Source organism: Protopterus annectens, chromosome 3.part0 (assembly GCF_019279795.1).
Source record: "Protopterus annectens isolate FY-2018-M chromosome 3.part0, PAN1.0, whole genome shotgun sequence".
NCBI classification, from domain to species: domain Eukaryota; kingdom Metazoa; phylum Chordata; order Ceratodontiformes; family Protopteridae; genus Protopterus; species Protopterus annectens.
The window spans coordinates 59,642,203-59,660,148 of NC_056731.1; the positions used below are offsets into that span (position 1 = coordinate 59,642,203).

The following is a 17,946-nucleotide window of genomic DNA, read 5'->3' on the forward strand; positions in this document are numbered from 1 at the left end:
ATTTTTAAAAGTATGGGAGTAAGCAAGATTGGTCTTTTTTATAGGCCCCAAATCGGTCTTATAATGATTTAAAGGGATTTTGTAATGTCCTGTAGTAATTGTGAGATTGATCATCAATATGAGATAATTATAGTTCATTTTAACAGTATGGGAGTAAGCAAGACTGGTCTTTTTATAGGCCCCAAATCAATGTATAATTTCATTGATGGAAAAGGGTATTGATATTTTGTGTGGAGATTTGAATGCCTCTGGTATTGATTGGTTGTGTACAAATACCAGTGGTAGACAATTTGATAAAATAAGAGCATGGGTTATTCCCAAATTGTGTTACAACCAACAAGAGGAATACATATTTTGGATATAGTATAGGTTAAGAATCAGGAATTAATTGATGCATGTGAGGTTTGCTGATGAACTAATTGGTTCCAATCATTGATCTATTTCATGGACTTGTCCATTTTTAAGGCTTAATGCTTCATAAGCAGAAAATAGGTCAAAGGAGGAGTTATGCTTTTTATAGAGCAGATTAAAGTAAGATGAGACAAGAAATAATTAATTGGAATTGGAAGGAATCTGTTTGGTTGGTGGATATAAGCTAAGGTTGGAATAGGTTTTATTTATTTTTTTTGTATTTGTTGATTGAAAATTTTGTTCCTGTGATTACTTACAAGATCCGTAAGTGTATACCATCTTGGTGGAATTCATCTTTACGAAAGCTGCATAATAAATTGCAGAATTTTTGAAAAGGGTTGAAGAGGAAGCCCGGGGGAGGGGGTTGGCTGAGTATAGAATAATAAGAAAAAAGTTGAGAAAGTTATCCAGAATGAGGAGAGAGACTTGTGAAGAAGGGTTAGCTCATAGAGTCATTGGCATTTATTAATCCTTTGAAGAAGTTTGGAAATATGCCTATATGTGTGCTTCAAGTTGGTGATGAATTAATAACGTACGCTGAGTCAGTAACTAACACTTTTATTGATTATTTTGTTGGACATGAAAATGGAGTGAGTAATTGGAAATCTTTTAATGTTTGCTGACTGCCCAGATATATTTACATTTAGGTCTAATGTACTGCATGCTATGGTTAGAAGTACATCTGCAGCAGGGCCATCATGGTATCGGCGGTTTCTTTTCATCTTTTTTTTATTTGGATCATTTCACCTCGTTTGTATTTATTTCATAAACATAAGAGGGTGGGATATGATATGTCCCCCATTGTGGAAATTGGCCTATATTGCTCCTGTTCCAAAGGGTGGTAATTCCCATGTTATTAAACTATTGACCGATTAGACTTATGAGCTTTATTGGTAAAGGTTTGTTTGAGCAGGTATTTAAAATATATCATTAGTTCTTTAGATGATGAATATGATTTAAAGCAACACTGATTTATGGCAGGTAGATCAGTGGAACTAATCTGTTAGCTTTTAATGAAGACTTGCAGAGGGCTTTGGATGATAACGCAGTAGATGCCGTGTATTTAGATATGTCCTGGGGCTTTTGATACTATACCTCCTTATACAGTGTTAGATCTGTTAAATATTAATGGATATCTAAGTGTATTGCAGACTGTGTGGGTGGTAGGAGTAGTAGGGTGAAAGTTGGTCATTATTTTTTTAGATGAGAGGTTGATCATTAATGGTGTCCCAAAGGGTTCAGTATTGGATCTAATACTGTTTGGGGGTTTTATGAATAGTTTTCCTTCTGATGATACATTTTGGTTGACAAAATATGCTGGTTCTGTTAAATGTGGTTCAGTTATCCCAGAATTATCTGAACAGTTTTTTTTTTTTGCAAGCTTATTTAGCTACTTTATTTAAATGGATTATAGTGCTGTGGCGACCCCTAACCGGGAAAAGCCGAAAGACACAACAACAACATTTAAATGGATTATTGGGAATGAAATGGAGTTTGATGTTAATAAGACTTGTGTTATACATTTTAGTACTGAGAATTCCAGTTATCCATAAACATTGGATAATATTAATATCCAAAAAAATTAATATTAAGGATTTGGGTGTAAAGGTAGACAAGTCAGGGTTTAATCATCGATTGCTGGACATCCTTACAAGATGTTATGATTAAAAACGCAACATTTTCAGAAATATTGCTAGCAAAGACAAGAATGTTTCGCTTCCCATTTATAAGACTATGGTGAGACCATTTTTTGAACACTGCTAGTCTTTTTGTGTGTATACTAAGCTGCAGTTATATAAACAAAAAAGATTCAAAAACATTTTACTAGAAGAATTCAAGGTATGACTGGGATGAACTGTGGTAGGAAATTTGACGTCTTGTCCTTGTACACAGTAAAAGTACACAGGTTGGTCAGGGGAGATCTTATTAATGTGTGTAAGTGTTTTAAGGAATGTAAATTTGGGAATTGTGTGGGAGTGTTTAAGAGACTGCACTCTGTGAATACCAGAAATAACTATTTACTGAACAGTATGCAAGGTCAAACCTCTATTTGGGATAGCTCTTTCTATGAGAGAGCATGTGTATGGTGGAATAAAATGCCCTCCGGAGTGAGGAAATCAAAGACTTTTGGATCTTTTAAATCCAGTCTGGATTTATGAGTAGGTTTGAGGATTTTTATCAGTATTTTTTTTATGATGGTAAGTTCTTTGAGGGCCTTTATTAGGCTTTCAGCTTGGTGTCTCTTAACATGTGAATCTGGACCAGTCACTTAATCCTACACATACCACACAGTTCTGAAAACACACATTACAACCCCTGCTTGCGTACATACATTGAAAAGTACTGCTCACTCAGCTGACAGAAATACTTTCATTCACTCCCTAAAAAGCCAGCCATCCCTCTCTCTCTCACATAACCACATACTCACTGCCTATCTCCCTCCATACTTTGATTACTGATAACTAAAAAAAAAAACCCATGCACAAATGCACACCACCCTTTTGACCAGTCATGCCAAACCTTACCTGCACAATTCTCACCAAACATACGCCTACCTGCATACAGTCCACAGGACACCTCAATAACCTCTTACCCACATCCACACTGCTGCTGTAGTAATGAGAACAGCAATGAATGTACATATTAGATAAATGTATATTTGAAGAAAATTTGAATTTAATGTGCAAGGTCTAGTGAAAAAGTACTTGATATCACTGACTTGTCTCCCATCGTAAATTAACTACATACTGTTCATTTACTGTTTCTCCCCACTTCACTCAACTGGTTCACCAGCTTCTTCAGTAGCCTCTCAAAAGCAGTCTAATGGCACTCTGCCTTTGCCTTTTCTTCATACTTACCTGCACCTACGAGCATACCATAAGGCTCCATTCTTGGACCTTCATTTAACCCTTTTCATTAAAAATCTTGTTTCTGCCGCAGCTCATGCAGCATCACTTCAGTATGCAGATGATGCTACATTGATCTGTTCATCGTTCTCCTTACCTTCACTGCAAACAATCAGTCAAAAATCATTCACTTGTATTGAAAACTACCTGTCTCACTCACAACTACTCCTAAGCCCCAGTAAAGCTAAAACGCTCCTTCCTCCTATATCCTTCATATGGAAAAACTCTAACATATTCTCTTTTTAAAATGAACAACTAGAAATAGTCTAACAAACCGAATTACTAGCGCTCATCTTAGATCAACGTAAATGTAACAAACCTATTTAATACTTACTGAGAAACACTTGCTATAAATTAGACCTCCTTTACCAAGCTTTTTACTGCACAATCACACAGAGCAACTGTTGTGTCCTGTCTGCTATCAAGCTTTCTCTATACCTTATGTATCCTTGCAAACATTGACTCAACATCAGTCCAAAAACTAGGACAATGCTACCACCAAATTGCCCAATTCAACACAGCACTGTCTAGCACCCAAAAAATGAAACTGACGTGAATACTCATAAAACATCATCTATACACAGCTAAAAATGACACGTATAGTGCTCTTCTTTCCTGACAAAAGGCCCTATCTTTCCCCACTCCTGCAGTGGTGCACTCACACAAAGCCCTTTCACTAATCAGGCATGAATCTGCTTCAGGTCAAAAAAATCATACAGCACCTTTGGTGACTACCTGTATTCTACATATTTATCTAAATTTAGGAACTTCCTCCTTGATACTGTTAGTGTAATATCCTCCCCCACCTGCTTCAGAAGCAAACTAGAGGGCTACCTATTTAATTCCTGGTACGGCTCTTGTTCCAGCTCACCTAGCTAAACTCACCATTATGTCTCTTGCTATTCTTGTACAACTATTCATATATTAAGTACAAAATTTGGTCCAAGCTATGTCAGTGGTACAAGAGGTAGCACACTTGCCTTTGGTGTAGAAGGCTGGGGGTTTTATTCTCACACCAGGTAGATCAATTACTGACAGTGCAGTGCAACATAAGGGAGATGTTGCACTCCTGAGTGTGTTGTCCTTCGGATGAGACATTAAACTGAGGCCTCATCTCCTTGAGTTGGTGGTAGCTCAGGTAGATGAAAAAGATCCCACTGCACCTATCAAAAAGAGTAGGGCTGCTTTATTAAATACATTATTTACAATATTTACATACTAAACATTATTTACAATTATTTATACTATTTTGCAATCATTTTCCAGCATTCATATAGCTTTATACATTTTTTCTTCATCCACATTCATTTTATGAACCCCACTCTTTTCCTGTAACCAAAATCTTTTCTGTGACATTTCTGTCAATATCCGTTTTCCATTAAATTTTAATTCATTCAGTCTTTCATTTTGTATTGTCCACATTATGTCAAACAACTTTGTATCTATTTTTTTTTACAAGTTTCCTTATTTTGCCTTTATAACAGCCATATTCCAGCTTGTCTATATTTATATCCTTCATTTTCTTAATTCTTAAGTAATTGTCTTTACGTAGCTTTTTCCATATTTTCTTCACTCTTGTACATTTCAAACAGCATGCACTGTTGTTTCAACTTCACCACAATAATTGGATATTCTTTCTTCTATTTTTCATATGGCATATTTGCTTTCATCAGCAATATTTTATTGATACTATCCATAGAAAATCTCTTCAGTATAAATTTTGCACTGTTCTGTTCTCGTATTTTATAGCTTTTCTCTTTTCTTCCTTCATCCTTTCCCATGGATAAACACAATAATACTTGATCATTATGTTTATATACCATGTTTTCTTATCAGTCTATCTCCCGTATCTTTATTTTCCACAATATTATTCTTTCTTGATACTCCTGTATTTCCCCATTCATGTATCCTCTTTTTCTTTTAAATTTGCTCATCATACACCATATATTTTTTGTATTTTTCTTTCATCATTATTATACTTTCAATGACCCATTTCCTCTCTTATCCATCTCAATACTTTATATAAATTTAATGATGCTGCTTATGCCATCGGATTCATCAAACCCATACCTCCTCATTCTTCCTTAATGTACAATATTCATGTTTTTTACTGGGTTTAATCAGGATCCCCATATAAATGAAAACACAATTGTCATCAATTCTTTTCCACATTTTGTAAGGATCATTAAAACCTTTGCTAAATATGCAGTTTTCCCCAGTAATACATAATTAATTAAATATGCTTGTATGTCCTCCAAAATAAACATACATTTCTTAATATTTCTATTATTTCTTCCCATTGTTGTATCTTAGCATTCTCATTTCCAAATGTTATGCTCAATATTATATTTCCTCCATGTTAAGTGAATATTTCCTGTTTTACCTTTTACTCCTAAACCTTTACTCTTGTCTCTGTTTATACACACACCTTTCACTCTCAAATATTTATTGAGTTGCTCAGTGGCTACTTCCATCCATTCTTTGTTTTTTGCCATTAAAACTATATCATTCTCATATGAGAACGTACTTGGTAATATAATACCTTCTATAGTCCTATATTCTGCTACCTTTAATGATGTGTTTTATTTTGCTAACAACTGCATTAATGACTAGTACAAATAAAATACTACTTGCTGTACATCCTTGTCTTATACCACTCTATATGTCTATTTTTTGACTTAACCATCCATTCACAACCACTTTTACTTTTCATACGCCATAACAAATATCTTCAATATTTTCTCACCTGCATTATATCCTTTCATTGTATCCCATAAGATTTCATGTTGCATCTTGTCAAATGCTTTATTCAAATACCCTGCCATGATTTTACCTTCCATTTTCCTATTCATTTTTTCATCTCCAATTTTTCTTAATAACTCTTGACTTCCTTTTCCCTAATATTATTTCTTCTAATGTTTTAACAAATTTGTGTTCCTGTCTCTTTTCTATTATTTTCATAAAAATCTTATAATCACAGTTAAGTGCTGTTTGTCTTCAGTTTCTTAAGTTGTCCTTTTCTACTTTTTACCATAAAAATTTCATAGCTCCAACACATATTTCTTCTCTAAAACCTTCCTCTAACCATTCATTTAACCCTTCCACCAAATACTACTACTACCACTCTAACGTATAACTATACATATGATATTCTGTACCATCCAACCCTGTTACCAATTCATCATTTACCATTTTTAATGCATTATTCATTTCTTCCTTTATTTCTTTTTCTAATTCTTTCTTATCCTGTTCTGATATTTTTTTTAATTTTCCAGTTTTTTTCTTTTTATCTTATTTTTTTAAATGCTATATATATATATATATATATATATATATATATATATATATATAATTATAATATACATTTTAGCACATTATTTCTTGTTGACTCTTTATACTTTTTCCTCTCTGCTTTCTTATTCCTCTCATTATCCTTTTTATTTCCTTTTCCTGTACTACTCAAATATGGCACCACCTCTTTCCTTCTCTCTTGTAAAAATACCTTTGTTTGAACAACAGCTTTTTGATCTTCTCTCAAGTTTTTCTCATACAATTCTTTCTCTCTGTCAAAAAAAATCTTTCTTTCTAAATCTCTTTAGGCATAATTTCTTCTTTATACTTATTCACCTCTTTTCTGTTTAAACTTTGCCATTCCAAATAACATTTTTTTATATTTATCTTTGAAACTTGTCCACCATAACATTCAGTTATTGTAGAATTCTCTCATACCTATATATCTTTTCATAATTCTCATTATTTCTATACCTTCCTAATTTTTTTCATTTAATCTTTTAATACGTTTTCCTACTTTTATATATCCATTTCTTTCTTGACTCTCTCTCCAAACGATCTGAAAATCCTGCATATTTTGTTCCTTCTTGTGTAATTTTCAAACTTTCTGAAATAATAAAATCTATTTCTTTTCTTAAATTACGTCTATGTCCACTGTTTATTAAATGAAATATATAACTTTCCATTTTTTATCACTTCTAACATTGTTTTAACATCACCATCCCCCTTTTTTCTGTTTCTTAGATCACACTTAAAATGACCTACTAATACCAAATCCATATTCACACTTAACTTTAGTATATATTTTTAAACATATCCTCTGTTTTTTTGTCACATATACATATACTGCTATAATTCTATAAACCTGACCTTTCCATCTCACATCTACAGTCATTACCCTACCCATTATTAACAAAGTAAAATTCTAGATTTGTATTACTTTGTTGCATAATATTTGTATAGTTGAAGTTGTTTCTTTTCCCATATGCCAAATGATCTCGCCTCCCTGTAATTGTTCTGTTTGTAATAGCTCTGCTTCTTTTAAAATTCTTGTATCTTCTAATATAATGAAGCCCATATCGTGTGCTGTGCACCATTCTAATATCCCTGCTTTTTTAACATTCTTTATACTGTTCACATTTACTGCTAGAAACCTCAGTTCTACATTTATTATTTTTATATTATTTGTTCTCTCCTTTTTTATTATCCTTCCCTTTTTATGTTCTTTTATACCTAAACCCTTGCATTTTATCTTCCTTTTACCCTTCCCCAATATCAATTTTTTTCACTTCAACGCTCTTTTCTTCATCATTTATTTCTGACATTCCTTCATTCTTTTTTTCTTCTTTTCCTTTACTGTTTCTCCTTCCTTTGTACTGCTGTATCCTCATATTTTCTCTTGCTCTGTATCCTTATATTCATCTTTATTTTCTTTGCAATCCATCTGCAATGGCCCATTTTTCACATTTAAAACATTTCAATTCACATCTTTTTGTATCATGACCCACTTTACCAGAAATATAATATTGCCTTTTATTGCAGTTAATTAAATGATCCCTTTTTCTGCAAAAAAAAAATGTTCTTGCCCCCACTGTTTCACTATACGCTTATTTGACATACTTGGAATGTGCGCTGTTTTATTATTTTCATTTTTAATACAACACTGCATTTCCAAACCACAGTCCATAGATCTGTATTATTATCCAATTTAGTAATGTCCATCATTTCTTTATGTATAATCTTTAAATAGTCTATTAGGATCTTTTTCGACTTCATTTAGAAACTAAACATATATTTTCTTTTTTTGTCTTTCTCTTAAATGCTTAAAAAACTTACAAATTCCATTGACTGCTGTTTTTCTTTAATTTGCATTGTTTCCAAAACTTCTCAATATATTGTTCTAATTCAATAATGTCACAAAAAGCATCTTAATTAATATGAATAAATGCTCTTGCCTCTCATGGAGAAGTACCAAATGGTGCTAATATCTCATCCCAAATATCATACCTGTTTTTTTTTTCTTTACAACTTACTCTTACTAAATGCTTCTTTTTTTGATTGTGTCTTCTTCTTTTCTCTCTCTTCTCCCCCTTTCACCATATCTGCATTGGACGACTTCTCCTGCATCACTGCCTCCCCTTCTTCCTGAATTCTCTCCATTAAATGTGCACCGCAAAATCACCGTCTCACTTTCTGTTTACTCGAGTCAGTAAATCATCCAATAAAATATCCCACAACCCTCCCAACTAAAGGGTTGTTGCAGTACATTCTTTCTGACTCTCCTTTTCAACTTTGAACAATCACCGCTGAAAAATTACTTCTGAATCTTGTGAAGGTTCAACCACCTTCACATTTTTACGAACATACACATCTCCCCTCTGAATGCATGCAGACACCTTAACTGAAGGCTTGCATGCCTTCATAATATCTAAGCTGTCTGCAGCTTCCTCCTGCAAAGGCTGAACTGCCTTGCACTAAACAAAACCTCCAGTCACACCTGCATGTCCACTACTTCTCACCACTTGTCTGTTTTTTTGATATAACATCTCCTCTGAACTGCTTTTGTCCACCATGATTCTTCCTGCTTCTTTGAGCCAGTCTTGCACCCAAAATGGAAGCAGGAAGTGTAGCAATGAAATCTGTCCCTCACTCGAGTAGGTGTTCTTTATTATTAATTATAACAACTTTTATACACTGTTTACGTTATGTACATTATTTACAGTTGATTACATATTACATTATAACATAATATAACTTCATGTTTTTCAATTATTCCCACACCTTTTTTTTCCATAACCAAAAACGTATCTTTTTCAAAACTTCAGGTAATATCCATTTCCCATTATATTTTATTTCATTAAGTCTATAATTCTGTACTTTCCATAAGATATAAAATAATTTTGTATCAGTTTCTTTCACTTTTTTCTTTTTGTTACCGTAATACCTATATTTTATCATATTTGTGTTTATATCATTTATAGTTTTAAGATCTTCCAAAGTGTTAATTTCAAATAATTTCTCCAACAATTGTCTCACTCATACAATTAAAAAAAAAACATGTTTTGTCATTTCAACTTCTCCGCAATAATTACATACCCTCTCCTGAATCCTTTTGTAGGGTATATTTGCTTTAATAGGTAGTTTACTTATTGTTAGCTTCCTCATGAGGTCTTTACATTCATACATCTTTTTACTCCATGTAAGCCTTGTTTTAATTGCATTTCTTTTTTCATTTTCTAGATTCCTCCAGGGGTAAATATAATAGTGTTCACTCATTATATTTGAATACCATTCTTTTCTATTTGCTTTTTTCTACATTTTCTAGTTTCAATTTCCATAGGAATATTTATTCTGATATTTTTTATGTCATCATTTAAACTATACTTCCATCTTTCCCACATCTTATTTTTCCCAAATGTCTTTATATTTGAATTTCATTATATCATTTACTAAATTCTTATTTTTTTCTTATAATCCTACTAACATTCTATAAAGATTCAAAGAAGCTGCATGGATTATATGATTGATTAACCCTAATCCTCCTCCTCCTTCATTGACCTAAAAAAATCATCTCCTTACAGGATTTAGCCTCGATCCGCATATAAATGAAAATACAATCAACAGCAGCTCTTTTTCATACTTAGAATGGATCATATATACACTTGCTAAGTAGGACATCTTACCCAAAATAATAGAATTTATTAAAGTTACTTTTTTCTTATATGACAACCTATATGATCTCTGAAATATGCAGATTTCTTTCAATATTTGTATAATTCTCTCCCATTGTATTTCTGTCTTCATATTCATTCCAAATATTATTCCCAATATATATATAATCTTCATTATTAAAGTGAATACCTTGTAATTCACATAGAAATCTAATTCCTTTACTTTTGTCTTTATTAATACATAAGCCAAGCATATTTAAATACTTATTTAATTTTCTAATTCCTTTTTACATCCATTTCTTATTCTTAGTAATTATATCATTTGCATAATTAGGAATAATTGGATACTCCTTCTATTATCCTATACCTTGCCATTTTCAATTCCCTGTTCATTTCATTAACAATCACATTCATAACTAATACAAATAAAATACTACTTGCTGGACAACCCTGCCTTATCCCACATTCTGTTTTTATTTCTTCACATAGCCATCTGTTTAATCTTATTATTATCATATACTGATCTGATAACTTATTTTATGACTTACATTATAATCTCTTAATATATTCCCTAATTCCTGCTATTGTATTCTGTCAAATGCTTTACACACATCTCCTACAATTATTTAGTTTCTACCTTTTTAGTTTTAATATCCTATATTACCTCTCTTATTACCCATAATAAATATTGCCCTCCTTTCCCTTTTTTCTAAAAATCATAGGCTCTAGCAACTTATTCACTCCTTTCCCTTTTTTCTAAAAATCATAGGCTCCAGCAACTTATCCACACCTTTTCCTAATATTCTCACTGTTATTCTTGTAAATAATGTATAATCAGTATTATTTAATACTGTTGGTCTTCAATTTTTGATATCCTCTTTTTTCCTTTTTTTCCATGTAAATTTCATAGCTCCTGCACAGATCTCCTTTTTAGCTATCCATTTTTATCCAATCATTCACACTTCCACAAAATATACTTTTTTCCATTCTTCCATATTATAATACATGGAATACTCTATTCCATCCATTCCTGTAGCTTTCTTCATATCCAAATCTTTTAAAATTTCAGCTAGCTCTTCTACATTGATATTTTTCCATAATCTCATTCTCCTCCTTACTTAATTTACTTTCCATATCTGCCTGTCTTTTTATCTCCCTTTTCTTAAATATATTTTATGTACTGCTTTTATTGCCTCAAATATTTTTGATGTGTATTCACCCTTTCTCCTTCATTGTTTTCCAACTCCCTTGTTATCCTTTCAGTTTTCTCTCACTATCTTACTCAAGTATGGAGCCACTTTTTTTTTTCCCCGTGTAGAAAATACATTTGTTGATGTAAGTTTTCTTATCTTCTCCTGGTCCATTTCATATATTTCCATCCATTTTTCATAAACGTTTTTATTATTTTTTAACACCTGTCTAGATACTGATTTAATTACTTACATTTTTGCTTTTCTTCTCATCTATTGATATTTTCAGAATAATTTTTTTTTCTTTAAGGCTTATCCACCAATCAGTCCAGTTTTTGTAGAAAATTCTCATTTCTACATGATCTTTCCATACTTGATCCATTTTTTCTATCTCCCTCGTATAAATATTTCTCATTAAATCTTTCAATACCATTGCCTAACCTTATGTACTTCATTTTACATTACTTCTACTCATATAGCCAAATGATTTGAAAAAAAAATTTCTTTGTTCCTTCTTTTATAATTTTAAACTATCAGATATTATAAAATAATCAATTTTTGTTTTAGTCTAATTTCTTTTATAAGTACACTGTTTATTACCCCACATGTATATAAATTTCTACTTTTCATTATTTCATAGACCCTGTTGATCATACCCTTCTTTCTTTCTTTCCCTTAGATCACAGTTGAAATCTCCCACTAATATTTTCAAATTCACACCTACATAATTTAGATTTTTAAACACTTTCTCTTTCTTTTTTAGTAACATATGCATATATTGCAATCATTCTGTACACATCTTTCTTATACCTTATATCTAACACTTATTCTGCCTTAATCAACTGTAGTATAATCTAAAATTTTAACTATTCCATTACATAACACAGCAATCCCTGAACATGCATCTTTTCCCATATTCCAAACAATGCTTTTACTCCATAACTCTTTCATCTGTATCCTTTCTTCTTCTGTCTTCTAGAACATATCAAGGAGCATACACCATTCTAAAAACCTAACTTTCTTTTAATGTTCTTTATACTATTAACATTTATTGGTAGGAATTTCAGTTTTATTTAAATGTATTGTATTTTTCCATCATACCTGTTGTATTTTTATTTTCTTTCACAATTACACTTTTAATTTTTCTATCTTTCACCCTTCTCCCTATATAATTATTTTTCCTCTCACTATTTTCCAGCTTATATCATCCTCTTCACTTGTTTCCAGTACCAGTTCCTCACCTTCATTATTCTCATTTTCCTCATATTTTTTTTTATTCTCCTCTTGTATAGTATTTTGTTTTTCATCTTCATGCTCTACACTTTTATATCATACACGCATTCTTGTATTTGTTTTTTTACTTGTATTGGTTTCAATTTACCTAATCGTGTCCCATTTTCCTGCATGTTTTATGCATCAAATCACATTTCTTTGGTTTTTGTCCCATCTTTCCACAAACGGAACATTTTCTCTTATCACAATAACTTATTAATAATCATTCTTTTGACAAAGTTTTTGGCTGTCCCCTACATTTTACAAATCTATCTCCTCAGACATTTATTATGCTTCAAATATATACATTCTTGTCATTTTCTATTTTTAAAATTACCCCACAATCCCACTCCAGTCCATAAATCTCTATCATCATATATTTTTGTAGAGTCTAACTTCCTTACATACATTCTTTAAACAGTCCTTCAATGCTTCTTTATCCACTTCAGTTTGAAATTGCACAGCAATCCTTTTTTGTCTCTCTCTCTCTCTATCTGTTAAAGGGTCTACACTACATAAGAGTTCCAACGACTGCAGTCATTTTTTCTCTCCCAAACTTCTCTAAAAAATCTTTACATATATTGTCCTGTCTCGAACAAAATGTCACGGTAAGTCTCTTTATTAAGATGAATAAAAGCTCTTATCTCTTTAGGTAATATTCCCCAAAGCCACAATAACTGTATCCCATACCTTATTATTTTTATTTTATTTATTTTACATTTGTTGACTGGGATAGTCCATCTGGGTGTGAGCCCATTTTCACTGGAGGCCTTGGGAGAAAAGCTTCAATAAAATCAGAACAACATTGACAGGTACAGTGTCTGTTTTACATAGAATTTAACAGAATTATTTAGAGACAACAAAGAAAGTACAATATACAATAGGCACTTTAGTGAAAAGGAGAAAGTTATTACAATATATTAAAATCGTATATATCTATATAATGTTTTTATATATATATATGTATATATATATATATATATATATATATATATATATATATAATGTGTTTATATATATATATATATATATATATATATATATATATATATATATATATATCTGGGTCCCCTTCACATGGTCGACTCTTCAAAAATTCGACTTTCTTATGGTCGAGTCCATATGATCGACTTTCAAAAAGCCAACCATGGAGAACCGCTATCTGTGGACAGTGCGGAATGGGAAAATTTCTTCTTCTGCACTGTAGTGCAATCTCGGAGTTGGTAATTTAAGTTATGGGGGGGGGGTGTGGGAGAAGCAGGGTGGCTTGTCCCCATGCTAACAAACAGTTGAAAGGTAAGTGTTTGGTATGTGTTATATGTTTATTTTACATGGCTGGCTTTTCAAAGGTCAATCGTATGATCTTGGCCATATGAAAGTCGACTTTCTGAAGAGTTGACTATGTATATGTACCGTATACCTTTCAAGTTCTTTCTCTTATTTACTACTGAGCTGTACAACAAATTTCTTCTTCACAGTCCGTTTTTCTCCTTCTCCCTCTCCTATTCACTCGCTGCCTTCTTTCACTGATCTTGCATATGATTTTTTCTTTTCTGTAATTTCTCTCAGCTCCTCTTCCTGAAATTTCTCCATAATATCACCCCAAGATGCTGCTACTTCACTTTCTGGGTCACTTTGACTTATCGTTTCTTTTAGATGTACATCCCACAACCCTCCCAATTGGAGGGTTGTAGCCATACATTCTGATCTCTACACAGAAAACATATCTTTTTGAAACATGTACTCAGAATCTTGTGAAGGGTCAATAACCTTCTTTTCCCCATCCTTCTTCACTTCTCCCTTCTCCTGCTTTCCCAGTATATCAGCTGATCCTTTAGTTTCATTCTCCTTGCACAACTGGTAGCTTTCTGATTCTGCTACAGTCTCCAAATTCTCTTCTTCCTTTTGGTGCTCGCCATTGCACTTATTTGCTGTCTCCATCTTCCTTCCAGTTTCTCTGAGCTGCCCAAGCGCTCAGAATGGAAACTGGAAGTGTAACAATGAATAGTGTCCCCATATGCTTCAGAAAGAGTAGGGGAAGTTCCCTGATGTCCTGGCCAAATTTCCCCTAATAGTATAAATACCACCTCGGGTCTCTCCTAAACAGAGGCTACAAGCTTAGCGGGACTAACCCAGTCAACAGAGAATATATAGATAGATAGCTAGATAGATGGAATTCTGTTTCCTTTAACTCTACTCTGTCCATGTAATCATGCTGTTTCCTTTTATCATTCTGGAAAACTCCAGTCTTAGTCTCTTTTCCAACTCTAGGCCGTTTTTCTTCCTCTTAAACTTAATCCCTCTCTATAAACTAATCCAACAATCTTCCCTTTAATAATGCCCTTCCTATCCTGTCTCTTCTTAGTTATAATATTGTCATCTCTCATTAATACCCCCTCCATATCCCTTCCTGTCTTTATACACTAAGTATCTTACACAGCTATGTGACTGTTCTGTCTGCCTTCTTCCAAAAACATTGTGCTGTTTTATTAATTGTGTCATATTGTATTTTATTTTTCTGTTTTGCTTACATTTTTATTTGTTGTTAGAATGTATAATTTTGTGCAACTTATTTCCCTGAGACTCTGATGAAAAGGGGTCTTGCACAGCCCACTCAGACCATCCTAAAAAGCATACACAAATTAAACTAAATTACAGATCGTAATTGTAACAGGTTTCTTGTACTAGCGACAACTGGCAATTAAATTATTTATTTTCAGGTATCTAAGTTATAAGATGTCATCCTTGCTGTATAACATCAACTGTATAATCAGTTCTAATTATGGCTATATTCTCATGTTACTATGACTGCATATTTCGTGCTCAAAACTGATGAGATTCAAATTCTACTCATTTTGATTGTATATGTCAAGCTCCTGTCATGATGGTTGTATGTCTGATGTTCTCTTCTGATTCATAGCTTCTCTCTTTAGGTTTAGGTCATGGCTGAAAAATGTCCCTAGATGAACCATCACCTGTTTAACAATTAAATGAAATAAGCAAAATCTATATTACAAATATAACATAAACTGCAAGACCTAGTATTTCTAAAGAATAGGTCTTTCTGGAACAACAAACAACAAATTGCTAAAAAATTTCCCACACTTCATGCTTTCTTTTAAGAAATACTTAAGTTACTTCAGGAAAATCTACTTTGATGTTGAACATGATTATCAAAATGTACTTTTTCCCGTATAGTAAACATCATGTCTTCTGAAAAAGTTTTATTTGTTGCAGTAAAATAAATAATGTTTCTAGCATGACCTTAAGCGTACTGGTTTATTTTCAGCCGACACCTACTCTTAATTCCTACACTCTGAGTGTTTTAACATCATGTTCAGGCCCCTAGAAGAGCTTACTTATTTCCTCCCACAAATGGATTGCTGACTTGCAATTATTTTCTGGTCAGGAAGAAATGTCATACACTTTACCATACATGCCTCCCTGTTTGTCTGGCTCCACAGAACACGGATCCTTATACACAGCACAAGCCTGCTTAGGTGAGTGAATGCTAGAGTATCTGTCTAGTCAGGTTGGTATGTTTAGCTTTTCATGCATTCATTTTTTCCATCAAATATCTCTCTGGTGGTTCATAAAAAGCATGCACAGAAGCAGGGCCAGTGAGAGGAGGGCAAACAGGAGACCTCAGATGTTGTTTCAGTCCTGGGCAGTCTTCTTTAACTCTGTGGACAGTTGAACTGTATCACTGCTTCTGTAGCCCATAACCCTGTTGCCTGGTACTGGAAGGTCACCATGTATTGTGCCGATAGCACATCATCCCAGGCCAATGATAGTGATACCAGGTGATGGACTCCAACATCCATTTCTTTGTCACACCAAGGCAGGGAGACATCTTCATTGCATTAGAGAGGATGTCCCAAACTACAAAGCAGAGATTTGGGGCTCCCTGTTACATGGCTGGATGCCTCAAGAGACTACACCTGTCATATGAGGAGACAGATGTCCTAAAATGCACATCTGCTGTTTTAAGATCCTTGCAATTTCTTGGTTCTTAGATGCAAGGCAGGTTTTCACTCCCCTTCTCCACCCAAGCTGCCTTCCAAGAGTGGTTTAAATTGGCTCAGGTTTTTTTCTGGTTTAAGCAAAACCTGCAAAAAACCAAATCAGACCAGCTGTCTGCTTTTGGAGTTGTTTTCTCACTTAGAAGATGAGAAGGAAGCTTTCCCAGGAGAGATTACAACTTCTCAGTCACTGAAAGGGAAGAAACCCTTGATTCTTAGTGTAAACTGTCCTCTCCTCTCTGATATGACATGGATGTTGAGGACACCATGTCTTCATAGTCCCCCCCCCCCCCCTCAAGAGTATTTCATTTTGAAAGACGCTTTCTTTAATGAAGAAGCATATACGTTTGGCAGCAGGGCAGGTCTCAGATGTCTTGAAAAGACCTAAAGAACTTGCGGGGTTGAACATTCCAAACACTTTGTTCATTTATCCAGTGCTTGAAACTTTGCAGGATGCTTTGATTGCAGCATCAGTGGAATCAGACTGAGTGCCCAGGTCCTAGGTGGCCTGACCAGTTTTACAGGATCTAGGATCCTTTTAGTTTTTTTGAAACTAGTGGCAGATCAGCAGTGACATCCCATGGTATTACAAAGGGAGTCAAGTTGGTCTCAGACCCAGAATATCCTTCCCAATGCTTGAAAGAACAAAATATTGGATTGCTTTGGGAAGAAGGTGTGAACAGCAACCCTGGCTGTCTGATCCCTAAATTCTGAGACTTTCCTTGATTGGGTATCAAGGTGAAATCCTCAAGCAAGTGAGTGAGGTTTTATGAGCATTACTGTTATCTCTCTGAAGGCAAAATTAGTCAGCCTTGCCTAGTTTTTTTTTTATATAAGTGGACATACATGCTCTTATGGGGTTAGTTTTAAGGAGACATGCCTGGATAAGGGTACAACTCCTGCCAGGTAGTTTGAAAGTACAGCTCCTTAACATACCCCTTGGATAAGGAATTAATCTTTAGACTTTCTTCTCATAAGATAAAAACGCTTGAGAAGGCTAAGACGGTGGAATTGGTCAAACCACTGTTACACTGTCCTTAAACTTATGTATAATAGATGGTATCCCTTAGAACACTACCACTGTTACTGATACCAGGATAAAGGAAAGCAAATTAAAGGTAAAAAGGATTTCAGAAATAGGGTGTTGCCAGACGATTTAAAAAAGGAGACCTTGTGGGCATCA

The 17,946-nt window shown here is 33.6% G+C and overlaps 1 protein-coding gene across 1 annotated transcript in view; it reads left to right on the forward strand.

The window, feature by feature from the left end:
- Positions 1–17,946, forward strand: part of ELP2 (elongator acetyltransferase complex subunit 2) — a 1,608,146-nt gene that overhangs the window by 163,690 nt on the left and 1,426,510 nt on the right. The gene's annotated exons all lie outside the window — the stretch shown is intronic.